The sequence below is a fragment of the Lagenorhynchus albirostris genome, chromosome 19, assembly GCF_949774975.1.
Source record: "Lagenorhynchus albirostris chromosome 19, mLagAlb1.1, whole genome shotgun sequence".
NCBI classification, from domain to species: Eukaryota; Metazoa; Chordata; class Mammalia; order Artiodactyla; family Delphinidae; genus Lagenorhynchus; species Lagenorhynchus albirostris.
In genome coordinates, this window is record NC_083113.1 from 40,522,893 (window position 1) to 40,528,637 (window position 5,745).

Below are 5,745 nucleotides of genomic sequence, written 5' to 3' on the forward strand. Positions count from 1 at the left end.
GATCCAACAGAGAGACAGAGTCCCAGCTGTCCAGCTCCAGGCCTCACACCCAGCGTGGCTACGTGCAGGGCCCGACATTCCCATCCCGGGAAGGGCAAAGGCTCCGCAGCCACCTTGCCTACACCCGGCTCTGGGACATCACAAAGTCACTTAATGTTTCTAACTCAGTTTCTTCTTCCATAAAATGCTTTGTATTTTTTTTAATGGAAGACTAAGCAGCACTGCACAAGGGAAGCCTCTAGCTCAGAGCATGGCGTGTGGTTTGCTCTCTTTCATCTGCCCCTCCCCTCCTGGAGGGTACGTCTTAAATATCTTCTGTCAGGGAATCATCATCTTTGTGAGCATACATTGTTTTAAAGATTTATTTATTATTAATTTATTTTATTTATTTTTGGCTGCGGGATCTTTTGTTTTTTTTTTGGTTGAGGCATGCGGGATCTTCTGTGGTGTGTGACTTCTCTCTAGTTGTGGCATGCGGGCTTTTTCTCTTCTCTAGTTGTGGCACACAGGCTCCAGGGCACGTGTGTAGTTGTGGCACGTGGGCTTAGTTGCCCCGCAGCATGTGGGATCTTAGTTCCCTGACCAGGGATCAAACCCACGTCCTCTGCATTGCAAGGCGGATTCGTTACCACTGGATCACCAGGGAAGTCCCATGAGCATACCTTTTATTTTTGTAAACAGAAGTCACTTGAGGGCCGAACTGCTGACGAATTAGGGAGATTTTGATGTTGGTTCTGACACTGACAAGCCACGTGGCCTTGGGCAAGTCACTTCCACCCCTGAGCCTCAGTTTCCTCATCTGTGAAATGGGGATGGATGCCTGGCTCGATCTCTTTGAAGGCCTTTCCATTTGAAGTTGTAAATGTATGTCTCCCTTAGGGATCCACTATCCACTGATCGGTGCACAAAAGTTGGATAAACTAGTTTTGAGGCTGTCTTGAAATAAGAACCACTTTGCATACCCACACACAGACGTTCCAAGAAATAAGCGGTCACCCATAGAAACCAGGACTTTCAAGATGCCAACTGAGAGGCGGCAAACGTGTGTGTCTGTGCTTTTAGCACAGGTAGATTCATTCATAAGCAGAACCAGAACTTGACAGTAACAGCTTGAAGGCGACGCTGTCCCATTTTAGCTTAAAACATCAAGTGACTTGTGCAGCTCCACGGCCACTTAGGGCAGAGTCGCTCATGCCAGGATGACAAAGTCCCCTGCCCCACCCCAGTCCCATCCACCACACTCACTCTGAACAATGTTTCAACCCTTTGATCCCAATTTCGAATAATTAAGATGGCTTCTGTGGCATCGTCAAACGGCTCAGCGTCTGAAATCAGAAACGATGCTCAAAGGCCTGTTGGGAGCGATGCCAGTTTGGGGGAGGGGGGCGGATAATTAAGGAAATCATGGTGAATTAAGCTTTCTGCAATGAGGCACAAACATCTTCTCATGAAAAGCAACATCATGTTAGCTTATGTTACATGAGAGAGAAAGGCAGGGCCTATCCTTGGGGTTTTCAGCCTGGTAAAACACACCTGGCAGCTAAACCAAATATTTAAGGGTCATTAAAATCCCAAACTCCCCGTGCCAAGAACTTTTCTCCTTTGTTATTCAAGTGCGGAGCAGTTACGGAAAATGCGTTCCATATGGCTTGTGCTGCCGCGCTATTTACTTCATCAAATCACTGCTTTGAAAGAGCTATTTGATGTCAAAGATGCGTTAAGATTTTATAGACTTTCCCAATCCAGCTTTTAAAGATGCCCCCTTTGAACCAGAAACACTTGCCAGGAGCAAACAGAACTAAAACCACGAGGGGTCAAGGGCTTTGTTGGAAACAAAGACTCCAGCCTGATCAAGGGCTTTCAAAGGTTTGGGGCAAACATGCATTTCCAGCTGCTTGCCAAAAAGCTCCACGGACGATCATGTTTCCCACATAAGTTACATGAAGATAAATGTTTTCAATGTTCTCATATTTTATTAATAATGTATATAACACCCTCACCCACCACCTCCCACCAAGAAACAAGGACACAAGATAGTCACGTGCTTAAAATATGAACAGACTTCAGAAAGTTAGAAAATGTATCTTTAAGCCATAAATCGGAATTCTTTCCAGCGAGGGTTGTGCAGCCTTGAGAGAAAAAGCAGACAGACATAGACCTTGGAAAAGCTCCCAGGGCCAGCGTGAAGAGACCCTCTGAGATACCCAGAGCTAGAAAAGCATTCGAGAGTAGCTCTCATTTAACAGATGGGGAAACTGAGGACCAGAATGCAGGGTCAGCCAATAATAGGACCAGAGCTCCCAAATTGGTCCCTTTATTTCTCCACTGCCTTCACCTTTATCCAATTCTAAATGGTCTCTTCCTTGACAGCCTCCTCCCAATTCCCCCACATCCTCCCTTCTCCCCATCATATCCCCCCCTACCAGAGCAGCCAGGGTGATGTCCGTAAAATCGGATTCAGGTCCTATCACTTCTCTGTTCAAAACTCCTCAGCATCGTGACTCCCCAACCTTCTACCATGCCTACTCACCCAGCATGACTGTCCCCCACTCACCTGCCCACCCTCACTGGGTGTCGATAACCCCTACTCACTCTGCTCTACCCACACAACTACCTTCCAGCCCCTTGAGCCCACAAAGGTCATTTCTGCCCCAGGACCTTTGCACTTGCAGTTCCTTCTGCCAGAAGTGTTTTTTCCTTCTCTGCATAGCTTATCTCTCAACTCTCAGCTTAAGCCACACCTCTCCAAAGAGCTCTTTCCTGGTTATTCAATGTAAAGAACCCCCATGACCTTCCCTGACTCCTGTCTCTGCACATTTATCAACTGAGGCCATGAAAAGAGGGACTATGTGCTGTTTCTCCACTGTAACTCCTTTGCCCAGCACAGTGCCTGGAATATAACAGGCACTCGGTCAAGCATAATTTATCGATAATAACTCTCCTATCTCCCAGCCCCAGGGTCCTTCAATTAATGGGAGAAGATTCTCAAGAAGAGGCCAGTGCCTGTGTTTAGAACACAACTCTGCCCTCTGTCTCTCTTTTTCTCTCTCCCTGATGCTGCCTTCTCCTCACCCCATTCTGGGGCCCTGCCTTCTTATAAACTGCCTTCACTCACTCCCCATCTGTTCCCACGTCCCCCGATCTCAGGCTCTCCCAGCAGTTCACAACACAACCCCTTCAAAGCAAGTCTTGAAATTTAACTGGAATCCAAAGATTCAAAATATCAGTAACTTTTCATGGTGGAAAGTGAGGCAGCCACGTGATGCGGGAGCTGCAGGGGGAAGGGGGGTGGAGCACGGAGCCTGGAGTCTTTCCTCTGAGGTTCCAAGTCCCTGCTTTCTCCGTCCCTCAGAGAACTGAAGCTAATTAAATTGCCTTCTGGTGGCCAATCCCTCACCTTGTCTTTAAGTGGCTTCTTTATTTCCCATGTATCTTTCTGGAAGTTGAATATTTTTTATTTGTATTTTTGTGTGGAGTAAAATAAAACTGGCTTGAGATAAAACGTATGTGAATTGCAATGATTATACAGTCAATCTCCCTCTTTGCCAGGAAGTCCTGATGGAGGTAGATGAATATCTCAGCCCAAAAGCTTGTAAAGAAAATCAGAAATCTACAGCTCGAGCATGTATTCCCTTAGTCATTCCACAAACATTTTTTGAGAGCCTAATATGTCCCAGACGTTTTACTGGGGCTCTTGTGATGAACAAGTCCCGCATGACTCCCAGGAAGAAGGCAGGCAGTGGGCAAGTTATCACTCAAGCACTCACTTAGGGGTGACTGTGTCTGGCAAAGGTCATGTGACATTGTGAGACTGTATCACGTGGAACCTGTTCTAAGCCGGCGAGTTGGAGGCACCTTCCCTGGGGAAGCAGCAGTTGACATGAGGTCTGTGCCTGGGAGACAACCGAAGAAACTGTCACATGAGCACTGGCCACAGTCAGGAGGACCCAGCCTCCAATCCCAGCTCTCCAGCACCATCCAGTTATGTGATCCTACGCACACCATCTTCCCTCTCTGTTGCACCCCCTTAAGTTTCCAAATCCTTCTGCCCACCCTTCCCCTCCCCCTACCACTTCCCCAGTTCAGTTCTGTTGATCTTTGCCTTGCATTGATATTCTAACCACCCCGAACCCAGTGTCCCTGGCCCCAGATCTTCTATTCTCTATTTCTGGTTCTCTCCCTGAAGCACAGTCCCAGGCGCTTGGGGGCCAGGATGTCCTGGAGCTGGACAGCACCCAAAGGAACGCATTCATTTAGGAAAGATCCTACAGAGAAGCTCAACCTGGTGCCATGACAACCAGGTGGAAAGGAAATGGGGAGCAGGAAAGGCTTGCAGGGGTGGGAGGGGTAGGGAGAGGGCAGGAGGAGGCCCAGTGGGGATGGGGGCCTGGCAGCAGAACACAGGTGAGCAGACACAACCACCAGGTTCCGCGCAGCATCAAGACCCTCTGTGCCCCTCTGTTCTCATAAGTAGGCACAACCTTCTTCCTCAAGGCCCATCGGGGACCACAAGTGAGTTTAAATTCAAGGGAACAGAGAGAAACATATTCAAAAGAGTTCAAACATTCCCCTAGGAAGGATTCTGGCAAGAGACCTGTTCTGAATCCATGATATCCTGGGGGTAAAGGAGAGAGAGAAATAAGACAAGGGAAGTATCTCTGAAAGGAGCTCTGACCAGCCTCAGAAACAGAAACTGGCTTTAAGCCTTTGAATGCTCCAGTAAAAAGAATGTGTAAATAATTTAGCTCCCCAAGTAGTAGATCTAAACAGCCAACACAGCCTGCTGAGAGGAGGGCCGTGGAGGCTCCAGGGAAGAGAGGGCTCTGGACTGAGTCCCACGAGGGCCGGGAGCAGGGCTGCTGGCCGCCGTCAGACCTCCAGCACCTGCAAGGTCCCCGGACCACGGCAGGTACACAGGGGCTTTTTGAGTGGGTCAAACCAAAGGGAACAAAGGAGTACGGCTTATCCTCGGGGAAAACACACACGCACGCAACACATGAGCATAAACATGGTCCAGTTTTGCCACCACTGCCGGCTCCCCTGCCTGTCACCCACAGGTAAAGGAAATCCCTTCCCAGATCCCGGGTTTCTGCAAACATATACTAGGAAGCATCTTGTAGTAGTCACTTATAAATAACAGATAAAACTCAAAACAACAAGAAAAGTGGGGATGGGGGGTGATTTTTTAGTGTATTTCCAGGCTATCTCACTCCTTAGCTTCCTTCTGCAGGTCAATTCCCTCCTCTCTGACTTCCCATGACTCCACCTGCCTGGAAGGGCGGCTGGCTGCATCCAGGATCTTTATTTAACATCCCAGAGGCAGAAAAGAAAACCTCTTCCTTCTCCAGTATATATAAGACCTAGGGAAGAAACTTAATGGTTGGTTTGGGTCACGTGCCCAGCCCTTGGACCAAGCCTTTGTGGCCAGGGGAGGAGTATTCTGATTGGCTAGGCGTGGGTCAGCCATAGGCTCCTGTGGTCAGAGGAGCTGGTTCTGTAACTGACAACCCCACAAGAATTACACGGAATGGGCCAACGGGGTGTACCTCCCAAAGGAAGGAGTCTGCCATCATCATCATTAGCAGCAGGGGGAGGAGGAAGAAGGAAGGGAAGGAAGGTGCGCTAGACAGATAAGACCAATAGATGCCCCCACCCACCATATCCTCCCTACTCACAGAACCCTGCATTACTGCTGCAGGCACTCGGATGAAAGAACAGAAGGGACAATCACTCCGTAGCATCTTA